Source organism: Danio rerio, chromosome 8 (genome assembly GCF_049306965.1).
Source record: "Danio rerio strain Tuebingen ecotype United States chromosome 8, GRCz12tu, whole genome shotgun sequence".
Taxonomy (NCBI): Eukaryota; Metazoa; Chordata; class Actinopteri; order Cypriniformes; family Danionidae; genus Danio; species Danio rerio.
In genome coordinates, this window is record NC_133183.1 from 13,616,451 (window position 1) to 13,634,826 (window position 18,376).

Consider the following 18,376-nt stretch of genomic DNA (forward strand, 5'->3'; position numbering starts at 1 on the left):
TTTGCACTGGACTATATTTTGCACATCCTTGTAAATAAATACCACCTTTTTACACCTTCGGGTCAGGCCATTGTTTTTTTTTTTTTTTTTGATTTTTCCCCATTTTTTTTTTTTATTTTTTCTACGTAAGGGTGTTTGTTCTTGTAGTGGGCCCACTCTGGGTTCACTCCGTCACAGTAGGCATGGGCCGGTATAAGATTCTTACGGCATAATAACCTTGGAAAAAAATATCACGGTTTTACGGTATTGTCATCACTGCTTTAAAATGTGTTCTTTTTAAATGCCTGAGTTAAAAACAACACCTTTTTCCTCCTTTTAATATTTTATTTAAAGAAACATGTAAAATATTTTGAAGCAGTAAACATGTCTGGCTAAATAACTCAAATGAATCATTGACTTCTGCTGTCTTCGTTAGTTTCAAAAGACTGATTTCATTACTATTTAAAATGCCATCTTTGGATATCTTTTATTTCTGGAGATACTGTTACATACCTTAGGAACGGTATTACAGAAAACTTTGGCGGTTTTAAAGCCTTGAATTTTCCAAACCGCGGTATACCTTGAAAACGGTTATCATCCCATGACTAGGTGAATGTATCTATGTACAGTGTCTTCATGATGCATACTATATGTAAGGACTATTGTGTGTGTGATTATTTAGATATATACATATATGCGTGTACAATGTTTATTTTGCTTCATTTGTCTATACATTTGTTTATTTGGTTTATTTTAAAATGCTTGTTTGTTTGTGAAGCGCTTTGAGCTGCATGTTGGCAAAGTGCTATCCAAATAACATTTATTATTATCATTTATTCAAATTTGCCAAAGTTTTAATTGTTTTCAAATCCAGTCAAAATGACCCATCCAAATGTTAAAATAAACCCAAATCCAGCTAATATAATCTTTTACAAACTAACTAACAAGATGAAACTGCTTAAATTTATTTAAAGTGTAGATAATTTTTTATTATTTTCCCGCTCATTCTCGCCCATTTACCCTAGCAACACAGAATTTACTCACTTTAATTAAATCAGAATTCAATAATAACAGTAATTAGCTGTGCTTCTATTAACCAATGTTTATGTCCATTTTGAACTACTCCATTGAAAAATGCTTAACGGAAATGCATATATTTTAGTAGAGTAGAATAAACCTTTTATCCGATAAGAAAAAAATTGGGTCCCACTTTATATTGTGGCCTTAACTAATATGTACTTAAACAGGAATTAATAGTTTGTTACAATGTACTTATTGTGTAAATACATGTATTTACTGTTTACTTATGCTTGATTAAATACATGTATGTAATTACATCTGTAATTAACTTTTGTAATTACATTTGTAAATACACTATTGACCATCCCTTACACCTTAACCTAAACATACCCATGCCACCAAACCTGTCCATAACCCAACCTCTATCCCAACTCAAAAGCACCACAAGTGTTCTCAGATACATTATAAACACATTAAGTACGTTGTATTTATTTTTTGATGTAAGTACATAGTAGTTAAGGACACATAATAAAGTGGGACCAAAAATTGTACATGAACTACAGTGGAAACATATTTACTGAATAAATCCCAGCATGCACATCAAAAAAGTCATGTGAGTTTGTTTAAACAGATCATGTGATAAAAAAATGTGCAATAGTATGGCATTAATTGACGAACCAGTAGACCGACCACATTGCACATCTGAAATGTTGTTTTTGTTATTTCTAAAACCTCTTATCCAAAGTTTTTCTTGAAAGTGGTTCGCTCCTCCAAAAGCCACAGACAAATAAACTAATTCTATTTTTCTTTTTTGATATTAAATACCAGTTTATCACAGTTTTTTTAACTCGTTGGAAGGAAACGGTGTTTTTTCTCAAATGTTTTATGCGATATTCCAGTTTTGCGCATATATTTAATTTGCATCTTTGGATGGAAACATTGCTACTGAGATATCTACAATCAAAGAAGTGAGAAGTTTGAAATCCACTAAAAGCACAAAGTTTCATCACTAAGACTTGTGAAATGAAAATACAATATGTGGATGGATTTTTCATCAAAGCTATAGAAGAAAGCTATTTGACATTTGAAGATTTTTTTCAATCAACAAGTTCTCCTGACAATCAAAAGGCACCTTCAAAGCCCAGCGATCAGACATTGCAAGCTATATCAGCCGGAGCAAACCAAAGGAATCAAGCAACATACGTTTTCATCCTAGTTTGTGGCTGAAAACTTGTCTGTTTACATATGCATTGATCTAGCTAACCCATCCGCCAGAGTCTGTTTTCATCTATCTCTGCGCTCAGAAGTGGGTATTATATGACTAATGATGCACTCTCGTGGCTGTGTATGATTAAATTAACCCATGCCTTTTACCCAGAGCCTAGCCATCACTTTTTATGATGGATGAATATTGAAAAAACTCCTCAGAAGACCCCCACCCCACCATAAGCCATCTCCAATATGTCTAATAAAATTAGCTTTTGACAGAGTCAGGACAAAACTACAAGTTTACATTTTCACTTTCGTCAAAATTGAGCCCTAAGTTTATGCTGTGTGTGGATTTTCTGTAATTGGTAACATATCAGATACTGTAAGGTGCTATATGTGTTCATATATGTTGCATTCATAACGTTTATTGTAATTTTTAACTGCTAAAGTCTTGTCCCTGCAAAAAAAATAGTAGGCTATTTTTTATCATTGATCTGCAGTTATAATCAAGTCAGGTTCATATAAAGGTTAGTCATGAACATTTATACACAGTGAACACAAGTATTTATGTGTGTAAAGCATCTGTTTTGTGAGAAGTGCTTCTCATATGATATATGAATGACCCAAACAGCTTTATGGACGTCGACTGAAACTTTCTGTCGTACACCACGCCCAGCAAAAGGGTACCATTGGTACCCTTTTGGCAGTGGAAACATAAGCCTGATAAAGGTGACCTGTACTGTACCACTCAGTGGAAACGGGCTATAAGTGGTGAGATATTGCTAATAAACAGAAGTCATCAGTCATAAAAAGCTGATTTCAAACATAGAAGATTAGTAAAAAATATTCTAATCGGATAAACAGTGAGTAAACAATGAACTCAAATATGCAAAATCTAACATCTGGACTTACATTTACACAAATATAGTTGTTTCTGTCAGTGACCACCATTACTGTTTCACTCAACTGATGCTTTGAACATCTTCTGAATAGCACTGAAGGTTCTGATCAGATTTTAGTCACCACTGAAAGAAACAGAAAAGCCAAACATGTAGTAATGCCATTTAAAATCACAGTGACAAATATATTTCACTAATTACTTGCATTAGGCGGCACAGTGGCTCAGTCGTTAGCACTGTCGCCTCACAGCAAGAAGGTCGCTGTTTCGAGTGCCAGTTCTGTGTGGAGCTTGCATTTTCTCCCCATATTTGTGTTTATGTTTATTCTGAAATATATCATAGAACACTTTCAGAAACAACGTCTCAATCAGCTTTACTCATTATGCTCTATACCTTGTTAGGCTCTGAGCATGAAGAAGACATGAAAGTGTGTCTCTGATGAAGGGTTCATATTGTCCCGCACAGGTATTTACCTCATTAGGACAGGAGATGAAACAGCGTCTTCAAACAGCAGATTGGTATGTCTGTAAAGGAGACAAAATACAAAACATAAAGAATGAGTCATGCCTCTGTGACCCAACATTCAAAGTATTTTCTATCATTTTCATCTACTTTCAAGTGCTACATTTCAGTGAAGGTATGTAAATGAGAATAAGCATGTTATGGTGCATATACAGTTGAAGTCAAAATGATTAGCCCTACGGTGAATGTTTGGTTCCTTTTCAAATATTTCCAAAATGATGTTTAACAGAGCAAGGAATGTTCTCACAGCATTTCCTACAATATCTTTTAAGAACTTTTTGTTGGCATGTTCTGAACATGAACTGATTCAAATTCAATCAAAAATACACAAAACTCAAAATGTCCAACAAAGGAAAACTGAATATTATTCAATTTAGTTTTCTGCTCTGAATATATTGAGGCCAGTCTTGTCATTTTTTTCAGCAGATCTTTCAGAAGTTAAATGGATTTTTCATACCTCCTGACCACAAGGTGGCACTGTGTAGGTAATGATTTGTACAGTGTTGTGCAGATATAATCAGTGTTCGAATGTTCTATATTTGGCATTTCTCAGATGACCTACAGTACCTGCATCTGTTGTGTCACTTCCATTCATAAATTCTCTTCTGTGGTCTTATTGGACATTACACTGTTCTTCGAATGCACACTTCAGAATCTTGCCAGAAGTATTAGGCCATCTGGGTACTTCTCATCTACAGTTTTTTTGGAGCGCTATGAATTTACACACTATCGTACAATGACTATTCAGCTTAAATTTAGTAACTTTTAGTTTGCACTGTTGAAGAAGATAAAACGGGCTTTAGGGAGTCTTAAGCCTTGAGCTTGCTGTTCTTCCTCTGCTTTTCTTGTCTTCCTTTTTTCGGCTCTAGATAGATACCGTTTGGATGCCATTTCATTTCAAACTAAAATTAGATTAAGATCAATTAAAACTTGACCGCCACACGTGTGCAAGAACAGCTGACGGTGGCCATAGCAAAGGCAGCAGAGGATAAATACGTAAACGAAGTGGCACGCTGCACATTTTTAACGTGGTTTTAGACGACATATGAGAAAAAGAGTTAAAGAAAACTGAGGAGGTTAAAGATTAAAGAGTTAACCTGATACAGTACAAACCACGTGGAGCGATTACAAGTTACAAAACACAATTAAATAGAGAATTTGAAAGCTATAGAAACCATTTTAATTGCACTTAAGTTACTTACACTTGTGAAGTGGAGAAAGAAATCATAAACTGTGTACTGTAAAGTTTCTGTCAAGCTCTGACAAAGTCCCATACATCATCTGTCGATGAATCTGGCCGATGAATCCCCTGTTGTAAGCGTGATTGAAAAATGGCGGGGCTTGGCAGGGAAAAAAACTGAAAAATGATGGGAACACAGCACAACGTTGGGGCTATAATGTTGAGGTATTTTTGCAATATACACATCTTCACAGCCTCATCTTTGGGTAGGGAAAATAACACTAACTTTCCCTCACACTTCAGAGCACAGCGTCTTCGTGACATGATTCAGCCGGGATCTGCTACAGTGCTTGTAATTCTCTTTTTCTTTCTACAGTGTTTGTGGGCGGGGCCAGGGGTTTAAATTTTCCTGGGTCTGCGCATGCAACATTTGGGCGGGGCTTGAGTTCTGTATCGTCATCACGCCGACAAGGCTAAAGATTCGTTACCCCGATGATTCATTTGAACCATTAGTCGACTCTTTTAAAGATGAATCAATAGTTTTAAACACTGTGCACTTTCAAATTTAAGCCTCAGCTGGATATTTCACTTTACTTAGATCTGTGTTACACACTGCATAAAAGGTCATTTTCAAAAACTCATAATAGGGGCTCTTCAATTGTTCCAAATCTTTTTGACTTTCTTTTGTTGAAGAGAAAATAATATATTTTGAAGAAACCTGTAACCTTTGACTTCCAGAGTATTTGTATTTCCTAATATTGAAGTCAATGGTTACAAGTTTTTAGCTTTTTTTCCAAAGAAAAAAAAAAGGATGAAAGAAACTCAAAGGTTTGAAATCAACTCAGGGTGAGTAAATAGTGATTTTTTTTGGGTAAGCCATCCCTTTAATGGAAAATGATTCTACTGGTCAAGCATGTCTACTAACCATATTGGGTAATGATCTGCACCATTAATAATGAAGGAATTAAAGTGACCTGTATATCAAACATCTTAAACGTTTTACTGAAATTTGACAGCAACTCTCTGTGGTGTCAGATGATGAAAATATCTTTAAAAGGTTATCAGGGAGACAGAAAGCACAAGTGAAGGGAAAGAGGGAACAACAGAAGACTGTCCTCCCCTGCTTTTTCATTCACAAGGGGATCTTTGAAATTCTATTAGGGTCGTTCGGCCTCCCTGAAAGCAGGCACCGCAGGCGTAAATATCTCCGCTGCCCAGATCCCCACCCTAGGGGCGCAGAATAAAAGGGGGTGTCCCAGGAAGGCAAACAGAATTTTTCATCAGAACGCCATCGCTCATCAAAAATTCATCCGGCCATTCTGTATGGAGACTGTATCTAGTGCAATGCCATAACAGCAGGACGTTCCTGTTCAGGCGACTGGGCCAATCCCACCTGCACTAAAACAATCTTGTGCATTAAATGCTCTTCTACTCTGCCCACTCATTACAGCACAAACCACATCACACTCGATTCTACTCAACAAAACAGATTCTACTGTATATAACAAACATGAATGGGATATTTAAACAAGGAGCACAAATGTGCAAGTCTAAATTTCACATGTCTAGACTTACACTTACACAAGTATACTAGTTTCTACTCACAACTGATGCTTTGAACATCTGAAAGGCATATTACTGATGGCTCGATTTTAACATTAATATTTTAATATTCACACATCCATAGAAAAAAAATGCTTTTGAATGTTCTCAAATCCACACCAGACATGCAGACTTTAAATAAACCTACCTGAGAGGATACTTATTCTAAGCTTTTAAGTACATCTAAAATGACCTGCTTCTTTGCTAATTTGTCAATTGTGATGACCTGATGCTGTCTATGCTTTCCTTGATACAATGTGCCGGCGATAAGAGGATTTTTTTCCAGAGTGAGAACTGCAGTATTATATTTTTCCACACTTTAGGTTATCGTGCAACAGATAACCATTTTTTAAGTAAAAGCACAACCGATCCCAGCATTATAGATGTATTATTAGTTTATTATTACTATTATTATTACCCTGCAGGCACAGGACATAGTTTTCACATCTTGCAGCGTGCACACATTTAAGATTTAAGGTAATAACATCGCCATTATGGTCAAAGAAATCAAAACAATTATTTCACCCCAACGCAATTTAAATTTTAGCACCCTAGGGCTATACTTCTCAACATGTATTGTTTCTCTTTTAAAACATACAGTATAGTGTAAAAGCATGTTTATTACAAAAAAAAACTAAAACAAACAAAATTATATTTTACTTGAACACAACACATCACATCACATCACATAGGGTACACATACAATACCGTCCTATCTAGTATTGTAAAAAGGCAAGCTAAAAATCTGTGGTTAAAGCGCCATCCAACGGAAAAGCTGCAGGCACACCTAATACCTTTCAGTGCCGACCCATAGGGTTGAGGGGCCCTAAGCACGAAAAAAATATGGGCCCACTGGTGTAAAAACAGTGAGAAGAAATCACAAAAATGTATTATTTTATTTTATTATTTGAGTGTATACATTTTTATTAACTGTAACATATTTAACCTATAATACATATGTAAAAATATGTAAACATTTTAAAATTAAAATTCGATTAAGATCAATTAAAAATTGCAACGACATTCGTGACGTTATATTACTTATACCTTTAAGACTTTTTCGGGTTTATATCGAATGTGAGCAATATAGAGAGATGTGGAATCTGTGTGGGAAAGCGTTAACGTCATTCTACACTGAAAAAATATTTCAAAGATGATTCCTTGGATTTACCTAATTTTTTTAAAGTTAAGTGGTTGTAAACAATTTATTTAGCCTGAATTTAAACAAACAAATTAAGTTGAACATTAATAATTTAATTTGTTTGTTTAAATTCAACACATAAATAGTTTTTAGCAAAAATTTAGCACAATTTAGCAAAAATCTTTTTTTAAGTGTAACCCACCCAACAGTGTAAGAGTGGTGGTGGTGCTGCTGGGTAATATTTTCTGCTTTTAGTCATACTGTTGTGTATTTCTTATCGTTTTCAGCTATTTGTTATGTATGAATTTTATTCTTTTAAAGAAACGTGGAGGATATTTTTTTCACTGTCATTGTTGTGGATTGCAACGCGTTTATTGGGGTTTGTGCATTGCGCAATGTTCATGATTTATACGTACAAGCTCATACTCACGCTTACCTTCACAGTAAGTATACATGAGCAGCATTCGTAGGGCCCTCGAAGAAGCGCGGGGCCCTAGGCGACCGCCTATATTGTCTGTTAGACAGGCCGGCACTGTACACAATATTTTATAGGGTCTAAAACGGACACTCACCAAACACAAAACTTATTTTTACCACACAAAAGTGTTAAAAATAACACGCTTGAGTAGGCTTGTATCTCTTCTTTCCTTGCTCGGTTTCATTTATTTACTCAAAAACCCTCTATTCCTTTCTGACTAAAAACAACTTATAAACAACAGTATTTATACAGGATGGCATCTAAATCCAAAAAAAACAAAAAAAAAAAAAAACAGCCAAGAAAGAGGTCAACGGAAAGGCTGAAACACCCAGGTAAAGTGAACATGGCAGAGTCAGATTTCCTGGAAGATCATAGAACAGTCCTAAACTGCTATTTCAAAGCGCCATCACTAATAGTCACTAATATTTTTTTCCAAGAACAATGGTAATATTTGCTGCCAGTTATTTCAGTTTTTAACATTAGTGATTATTATTGATTAAAATGCATTGTATTATACAAAAATGTCATAATATTCTATACTTAACTTTGAAATGATTTCAACTGGCATCACGGTGGCGCATTGGGTAGCACAATAAGAAATAAGACAGTCGCTAGTTCGAGCCCCGACTGGGTCAGTTGGCATTTCTATGTGGAGTTTGCATGTTCTATACACGCAAGACATGCACTATAGATGAATTGAATAAACTATATTGGCTGTAGAATTTGTGTGTGAATGATAGTGCATGGGTGTTTTCCATTGTTGGGTTGCTGCTGGAAAGGCATTCGCTGCCTAAAACATGTGCTGGATAAGTTGGTGGTTCATTTTGCTGTGGCGACCCCTGATTAATAAAGGGACTTAGCCTGAATGAATAAATGATTGAATGATTTCAACTGACTGATATGATAGTTTTAACTATTGCTGTTCAGCTCCACCAAAATGTAATCTGATGCAAGATATGACTGCATAGAATTACTTTCAAATTGGGATCCCGACCACTATGATTTGACCTCTATGATAACTGTGTGCCCATCTCACTGTACACGTAGCATCATGCGGATGCCTGAAGGATAGAGCTCTGTGGACAGTGACGCAGCAGGCAACGGAGTCACATTCTGGCAATAATTGGCCCCATCGCGATGTTTCCGTGGGGGGGAGAAATTAATTATGAAGGGACCTCCCTTATTCTTTCTCTCCTTCAACTTTTTTTGATGTGCACAGGCAACGGCAAGACCACTCTCTCAGTCTCCGGTTGTGCGCACGTCTTCTTTCCTCAGCGTTAATCCGCATCTCTTCCACGTGCTTTGCTTCAGGCTTCCGCCCTTTCGTCCGGGAGTGCAGAAGAAGCCCTTTTCTGCATCCTGTGTGAATAATTTACAGGAGCTGCCGGTGCCAAAGCTTTCAAGGTCGTCTGCGATTCAGTAGCAGTGGTACAGGAAGGGCCTTTGGCCTCATGGGGAGCGCTTTCTCTCTCCCATGTCTCTCCAACCTTTTAACTGCAAATCCTCCATGAGGAACGGCGAGGTCTCTGGTCTGCCACCACCCTTCAGCAATACTTTTGTATGGGCAGCTCTCTCGGGCATTGGCGAGGAAACAGTGGGGCATTTTTCATTAGCCGCTCCCCTGGCACAGCCGAGTAAAAAATGAGAAATAAAAGAGCACATTCAGAAGCTAACTCCCAGCGCCTGGCTTTTAACACATAGATGTGCTATTGTGTGGCTGACCTTTTTTAGCTGCTATACTTCAAAAATGTGGAAGCGCCGATAATAGGGAATATGAAAACAGGCATCTTGCGAGAAAGAGGAAGTTGTTTGCACGGCGAGCCAGCCTGAATCCAGCATTGTTAGCAGAGGTCAAAGCTTTCAGGGTCCCGTGGAAGGATTTGGATGAGGAAGAGAAAAGAACATTTGAAGCCAATTACTGGCAGTGAGCAGCTCGTGTCAATCAATATCAATCGCTGCCTGAACAGCATGTAAACTGAATTCAGTCTTATTTTTTGGAGAGCTGTCATGTTCAATTTGCACCTTACATTCTTAATGGACAGAAAATAAAACACATAAAAGCTGAATGAGGCCCAAGATGTTGAGCTTGTTAACAAAGTGGGTGGTTTTCTCAAGGTTCACGGGCCGTACGGATCATTTGGAAGCGTTCACACATTAGCGCTCACTAATGGCCGCTCTTCCTGCACATTCTTTTTCAGCGCTCTTCCTCAACCCTCCTCAAAATGGAGGTAATAAGTCAGTCGGCTACTGGTGATAATGACCAATCTAGGCTGGCCCGAGGTGATTCTCCGGGCACCGATTGTCCTCGTCTTTCCACCATCCGTTTTTGTTTGCGTAAGTGCCTCATGATGAGCCTGGCAGTGCTTCTGTGCAAATGAGAATAAATAGTCAGGGTGTCTCGTGAGAGAAGACTGTGGGAGAAATAAATCAAGCTCCCATTAACAGCAGCTTCCAGCTGCTTCAGAGCAACGGACTCCAGCGGCAGCCTTTTATCTGTCTATCTGTGTTTGTTTAGTGCCACTGCTGTTTATTCATCCCAGCACCATGCTCCCGTTATTTGCACCAGACTTTGCTGCTTTTAAACAAATCTTGAAAGAAATCTAGCCGCTGCATTCCATAAAGGCATAAATGCTCATAATGATATTCTATAAATGTTCCTCAACGACACCCCGGGGAGAGTTACGTCACGTTCGTCTTTAGTTGTGCAGATTTATCCAAAACCTCATTACCTAAGCAATGGCAGGTTTTAAAAAAAAGTTTCTTTGCTCTAATCAAAAGCAGGGCGATGCTTGAGGCAGAAAATCTACGTTCAGTAGAAAATTAAAAACATGTTTGTGGTATGAATTTATTTTTTATTTTGTCACTTAATTAGTTTGATCAGTTACAAGAATTATGCTAACTTTTTGCTTGACAGTTTGCATTTTATGTGAGCCAAGGAGAAATAATAATGCGGTGGTTTCAGACACATATGTCTGCACAAGATCATTAGTCATTTATTCATTCATTTTCTTTTAAGCTTACTCTCTTTATTAATCAGTGGTCGCCACAGCGTAAACAAAATCGCCAACGTATTCAGCTTATGTTTTTTAAGCAGCGGATGCCCTACCAGCCACAACCCAACACCACGAAACACCCATACACTCTTACATTCACACTCAGCCAATTTAGCTTTTTAAATCACCTATAGCGCATGTCTTTGGACTGTGGGGGAAATCGTAACACCCAGAGGAAACCCACATGAACATTTAGGCTCAATCCTTTTTTGTACCCCTACCCCTTCCCATTGCCTTTGAAACAGAGTGTAAAGGGTACCCCTAAGAAATGGGACAGCACTACAACACCTGCACACGTCATCATATGTCAACGTGATCTCTATCTCTATATGAGATCAATAAAAGCGACTGTTGTAGTTATTCTATGTGTTATGTTTTGGTATTTATCTTCAGGAAATCACTAAAGGCATATATGATGCTATCATAATGATATAATGAGGCAATATGATCATAACTATACTGTGCATTTACACCGTGGCAATATTCATCTATGTAAACACAAAAAATCAATATTAATATTATAGCAGACACTGTAAAAAGCTCATTCCCAGCCACAAGACTTTTCTGACAGAGTATTCGAGTGTCATTGAGTGTCAGAATGTTGTGGGGCTGCTATACAGGAGATATTATTGTGGATTATAATAATACAAATGCTTGTTTGTTGGACTAATTTGTGCCTTACTTCCATGTGCAGCCATGCTGTCGTTGTGGCTGGTGTATTCTGTGAAATTTTCTTACCCCTTGGTTTTGAGTGTAGTCCTAAAAAAACTCTGTTTGAAGGGGCATCTAGCCCTACGCCCCCAAGGTAAGGGAATCGGGACACCCCTGCTCCTTTTTAAAACGAGGATTAAAGGGAAGGTCTAAGGCAGGGATGTCAAACTCAATTTCTGGAGGGCCGCAGTCCTGCACAGTTTAATTCCAACCCTGCCCCAACACACTTACCTGTAGGTTTTAAACAAGCCTGAAGGACTCAATTAGTTTGATCAGGTGTGTTTAATCAGGGTTGGAACCAAACTGTGCAGGGCTGCAGCCCTCTAGGAATCGAGTTTGACATCCCTGGTCTAAGGGATAGAATTGGGATTGAGTCTAAATTAATGCAAAAAAATAAAACATAAATAAACCACTATTTCCATGTTCAACTATAAATGGCTCAGAAATAATACTTCTCTTTTTTTAAATGATGTAAAATACAAAAATTAAATAGGATTACATATGTCATCTTAAGAAAATATTCTGTTCAAAGGCAGTTCATATTGCTTTAGGTGAAGCTATTTATACATTGTTCATAATAATACAAAACATTGTTTGTTGTAATATTACATGAGGCACATTCCAGGATGCACATCAGACTGATAATGAAATGTTTTAAGAGTATATATATACACACGCATGCATTAGTTTTGCAGCCAACCTGAATTATAAATACTAACCACTGTTACCTAACGCAGCAATTATCCAATGCAATCCAACTGGTCTCATAATTATACAGTCACCATCAACAATGTCAATGCCAAACTGAAAGAGAAAAGATAAAGGAAAGTGGCTTATTCACAGATTGAATTCTTTGAATTTATTTTCATTTTAATCAGGCAAGTTTTGAGTTTGACTGCACATTCTGTGGTCGTTTCAAGCTTGAAAATGTCTAAGAAGATTGCTGAAATGAGAACTGTCTAATGCATTATTAAAAACTGGAAGGATTATGGAACCTTCATCTTGAAGAAATGTGGTTGAAAAAACATCTTGAATGATCGAGATTGGTGTTCACTTAACAACTGGTGAAACCAAATCTTAAAAAAAAACAAACATTAGCACTCACGACTACAGTGCATCCAGAAAGTATTGTATATATATTTATATTCTTATATAAGTTCCCAGGGTTGACAGTGCATGTCAAAACACAAACCAAGCATGAAGACAAAAGTATTGTCTGCAGACCTCCGAGACAGAATTGTCTCGAGATACAAGGCTGGGGAAGGTTACAGAAAAATTTCAGCTGCTTTGAAAGTTCCAATGAGCACAGTGGCCTTCATCATCCGTTAGTGGAAGATGTTTAGAACTACCTGGACTCTTCCTAAAGCTGGCCAGCCATCTAAGTTGAGTGATCGGGGGAGAAGAGCCTTAGTCAGGGAGGTGGTCAATAACCTGATGGTCACTCTGTCTGAGCTCCAGCATTCTTTTGTGGAGAGAGGAGAACCTTGCAAAAGGACAACCATCTGTGCAGCAATCCACCAATCAGGCCTGTATGGTAGAGTGGCCACTCCCCACCTGGAATTTGCCAAAATTTCTCTGTTTGGAGAAAACCAGGCACCGCTCATCACCAGGTTAGTACCAGGATGTTTTTCAGCAACAGGAACTGGAAGACTAGTCAGGATAGAGGGAAAGATGAATGCAGAAATGTACAGAGACATCCTGAATGAAAACCTGCTTCAGAGTGCTCTTGACCTCAGACTGGGGCAATGGTTTATCTTCCAGCAGGACAATGACCCAAAGCACACTGCCAAATAATCAATGGAGTGGCTTCACAACAACTTGCTGAATGTCCTTGAGTGGCCCAGCCAGAGCCTAGATCTAAATCCTATTGAACATCTCTGGAGAGATCTGAAAATGGCTGTACATCGTCGCTTCCCATCCCACCTGATCTCTGCTTGAGAGGTACTGTAAAGAGGAATAGGCAAAAATTCCCAAAGACAGGTATGCCAGGTGGCATCATATTCAGACAGACTTGAGGCTGTTATTGCTGCCAAATGGCATCAACAAAGTATTGAGCAAAGGCTGTGAATATTTATGTACATGTGATTTTTCAGGTTTTTTATTTGTAATGAATTTCAAAAACTATTTTTTCACATTGTCATTAAGGGGTGCTGGTGTAGAATTTTGAGGAAATAAATAAATTAAATCCATTTTGGAATAAGGCTGTGGGAAAAATGTGGAAAAAGTGAAGCGCTATGAATACTTTCCAGATGCACTGTATATTTAAAATAGAAAGAATGAGCATTTCCACAAGCACAATGTAAAGGAAACTCAAGGAACTGCGAATAAAGAGCTGTGTAGTCTTAAGAAAACCACATATCAATGAGGCTTTTTAACAGAATTTCAAGTAGCTACGAAACAAAGATTGGACTCTGGAGCAATGGTAGGCCATGTAGTCTGATGAGTCCAGATTTAACCTGTTCCAGAGTAATGGGCACATAAAGATAAGGAGAAAGGAGGATGAAGGAACCCACCCATCATGCCTACTACCTATTATACAACCCAGTGGGGGCAGCACTGTAATCTGGGGTTGTTGCAGTAAGTCAGGTCTAGATTCAGCAATGTTATGTGCTAAAAGAATAAGGTCAGCTGACTATCTGAAAATACTGAATTACCAGGATATACCATCAATAGATTTTTTTCTTGCATGATGGTTCAGGCATATTCCAAGATGACAATGCCAGGACTTATCGGAGTTGTTCAGGGAGCATGAGACATTTTTTTTACACACGGGTTAGCACACAGAGTCCAGACCTTAACACTATTGAGCATCTTTGGAATATAGTGCAGCAGTCTGACTCAGATCATCAATAGAAGATCTTGGTGAAAAACATATGCATGGAAAAAATGTGCCATCACAAAAGCATATTGAAACCATGATAAGGGGAATGTGTGCCCTAATCAAAGCTAAAGTCATTCCAACAAATTATGAGGATGCTTGACTTTTGGATGGGCAGTGTATGTATTCGCCAGCCTTACAAACTAAGCTTGCAGATCAGACACTGAAGCTTCCAGTACAGAAGCAGAAGAATCCACTACAGCTGACTAGTCAGTAATGGATTTCTCCTTTCAGCTCCTCTGTTTTGCAGGAGCATTAAGGGCCATATGTTTACCACACACTCCTGATTCTCCAGCCACAGATGGCCAGATAGGGGTTTGATCCTATCCCAACAGCAGAGGCTGGCAGTGAGCGTGCCCATGAGATCTGTTCCTGTCCCAAGCAGTGGGGTCCCAGCCCTGCGGTGTCTGGATTTAGCTGCCCTGGATCCACTCATTCTAAGAGTGCAGGGCAGAGAAACCTCACCTCACACCCCAGAAAAAGATGCTGCTACTTGGCCCCCGTCGAGGTCTAGGACGCCTCCTGCTGCTCTCCTGCAACCCGCAGTGAGTTTGCCTGATTCTGCGCTAAAAACATACATGGACCACTTCATCAAACCCAGCCCTTTACGGAGAGATATTTTGAAGGTTATCCACAGGGATTTGCGTAAAGATAATTTGCCAGATTACAGCGGGGAAAATAAGTATTGAACACAAGGTGTCGTTGACTTGAAATTTTCCCCGGATGTTGGTAACAACTTGAGAAATTCATATACTGTATGCAAAAAAAAAAAATCTAATTAGTTTACAGATGAAGTTATACATAATAAAATTAAATGACAAAGGGAAAAAGTGGCAAAGCGAAGTACCGGAAGTGGTAGACTGTGGCATAATAAAATCTCTGCTGCTTCCATTATGCCGTGTGCTCGTCTCTCATTAGCAATCGCTTCAGTGGTCTTGTTTTGCTTAAATGGTTATCATTTTTATTCTGCTTTATACTATTATGATAATATGTTTTGAATACATTAGCTCATCTATTAACAACTCTCTTATGGCCCTTTTCTACTGACTGCTACAGTACGGTATGCTATGGGTCGGTACAGGTCGCCTTAATCAGGCTTGTGTTTCCACTGCCAAAAGGGTACGACAGAAAGTTTTAGTTGACTTCATTTTCGCTCGAGGAAATCTCGCTCAAAGTAAAGCTGTACAGGTCACTCACATATCATATGAGAAGCACTTCTCTCAAAACAGAGGCTTTATACACATAAATACTTTTATACACACATAATAAACTTTTCTATTAACATAATTTGATTATAACTGCAGACCAATTATATTAAATAAATAAATAAATAAATAAATAAATAAATAAATGCAACAAATATGAATATGTATATCCCTTACAGTCTCCGATATGTTACCAATTACAGAAAATCTACACACAACATACATTTATTCCTTATTTGGGGTCAAAAACAACATGCAACGCATAGCCTACAGTCAGTGCAAACCTCTCATCTGTATCTTTAAACTTCCCCAGCACATGTAACCTTTTGTTAGAAAGTAACTCGGTCATTCTCAGTTCGTAATAGTCCAAAAGTCGATAGTAGTTAAACATGGCAGTTTGTTCATGGTTTAGGTTGCTGAAAGAATCCTTTTCTCTGTTCTTCCCGGCTTCTCTTTTGTTTTATATTAATTTACTCTCACGTTTGTTGATTTCTGAAAGGATCACGTCAGAAGCACTTGAATAATTACACGCACATTATTATCATGAGCTCAAAAAGTTCATTATTTCTAATATAGACGCGCAGCAAGCTCTCTGGAGAAAGTGAAACCGCTCGCACTTTTAGACAGCCTTGTGAAACAAAAACAGGACAAGACAGATTTTTTGTCTTTCTTGGCTTTGTGGCTGCTTATCAAGACGACGATAAGGTTTGTTTGAGCTTGGGTAAACCATGGCTCTTTCTTATATGTATATAGTATTGCAGTGTAATGTCTCGACTGTGTATTTAAAAATGGCGGTTTCTTTGTTTTCATTCTCCAGCTTGTGTGTGAGTGACATTTCTGTGTAAACCAATAGCGTCTTGCTCCGCCTTTGCAAAGGGTAGCCAAAAAGTGGTACGGTGCGGTTCGCTCTTTGGTGCCTTTTGACAGTGGAAACTGTACTGAACCGTACAGTACCATACCACTCTCCTAGATTACCACAACTCCCATGATTACACACTCACAGACACAGTAACATCAGATTATGCCTTTGTTTTTAATATACACCCTCTAGTAGCACAAAAGTAGCACAAATTACAGTGTTTATTTTTTTGCATCAATTTGTGCCTGAAGGTCTGTGAAAACTGCGTTTCAAATTATGAACTTCCATTTAAAAGAACTGAAACAGATCACTTCAAATAACAAGTGATATCGCAAAGGAAAAACTCATTTTGAGGCGTTGGGGTCATTCAAGGTCTGCTGAAAGCAATTTGTTCATTCTAATATGTTGCCTTGTAATATTCAATGGATGAACATCGGGGAAAATAATGGGATGTAGGATATTCTGAAGGTTTTTCCACAGGGATTTGCTTGTTGATCATTTACTTGATTACGTACAGCCTTGTATCCTAAAAAAGTTCTTCTCTTTTCTGTCTGTTTTCTGTATTGTCTCAATTATGCAGTAATCAATAGAAATACCCCAAATCCCCTATGTAAAAATCTTAAAATTTAGTATTTAAAAAAATAATTGTGAACCAAATTGCATTCAATCGTAACGTTTTGGGCTAAAATGTAAGCAAATTAGTGCATTTTTTTTTATTAAACAATGCATCCTTTGCATAGTTAAACATAACATTTTAGAAAACTTGTAATACAAAAAGTTTGCAATTCATAATGCAATCAATCAGCTGGGGAAGTTTGTTGTTTGTTTGTTTGTTTTTTTACCCTTTTCACCCGCAGTTTCTTGCCTTAATAAGTGCAAACAGCCTTGCCCTCTCTTCCCTCAACAGTGGCACAAATGATTCCTTCTGTCCTTGGGTTTTAATCACCAGACTTTACTGTCTACTTGGCACTTTTTTTGGTGAGGTGTCAATAATTTAGAATATTCATGATGATGAGGAATGCATACCAATCTGCAAGCTAGCGTCTGTATCGCTTGCAGTTTTCACACTCACTATCCGTGCAAATTTACAAAACGCCAGCAGGCATTTATTCAGCTGTCAAATCAGACAGATTTCTTTTTAGCGTTGCTTTTGCCAAGGGCTTGCATCACTGTGAGTGCTGTGTTTTTGCGGGACGTTACATTACGGCAGATGTCCTGCATTAGTTGCTGGTGTGACTGCGCTGCTTTTATCTGGCAACTTTTGTTGAAGATGCAATTCCTGTTCTGACACTACAAATCTAAACATGCTAAATGTCCCTTCATTGGCTGTTGCTTTGATTAGGAATGACCCCTTTCCTATGATAAAGGGGCTATATGCACGTTTTTTTCATTGCTGAGTTTTGAATATCTTGTAATTAGTGATGCACAATTTATTAGCAGTCTTATCACCATCAGCTGATAAGTGATATTTTTAATCTTATCATTAGCGTTTAGGCCGATATCTTTAAGCAGATAAATAATCTATTATTTCTGCTGGTTGGATCACTTATTGTGCTTGCTGCCTGCCATTTTTTAAAATTATTTTACAGGCATTTTGTGCGACTGGAAAAACTAAACCAGAGTAATAGGTGCACTGCTGT

General features: G+C 37.9%; 2 protein-coding genes across 24 annotated transcripts in view; one reads left to right on the forward strand and one right to left on the reverse strand.

Moving 5' to 3' along the window:
• med27 (mediator complex subunit 27) overlaps window positions 1–18,376 on the reverse strand; it is a 241,308-nt gene that overhangs the window by 154,883 nt on the left and 68,049 nt on the right. For 7 of the 17 annotated variants that reach the window (XM_073909248.1, XM_073909247.1, XM_073909249.1 and 4 more), the window contains 2 exons: window positions 3,581–3,631; window positions 3,121–3,233 (listed from right to left, as the gene is read on the reverse strand). The exons of 2 other annotated variants lie outside the window; for them this stretch is intronic. The gene's annotated coding sequence lies outside the window, so the exon portion shown is untranslated. Of the gene's footprint in view, window positions 1–3,120; window positions 3,234–3,308; window positions 3,434–3,580; window positions 3,632–18,376 lie in introns of all 17 variants that reach the window. 8 more of the 17 variants (XM_073909244.1, XM_073909245.1, XM_073909235.1 and 5 more) reach the window with 3 other exon arrangements.
• Window positions 1–18,376, forward strand: part of ntng2a (netrin g2a) — a 121,600-nt gene that overhangs the window by 47,925 nt on the left and 55,299 nt on the right. The window lies entirely within an intron of this gene.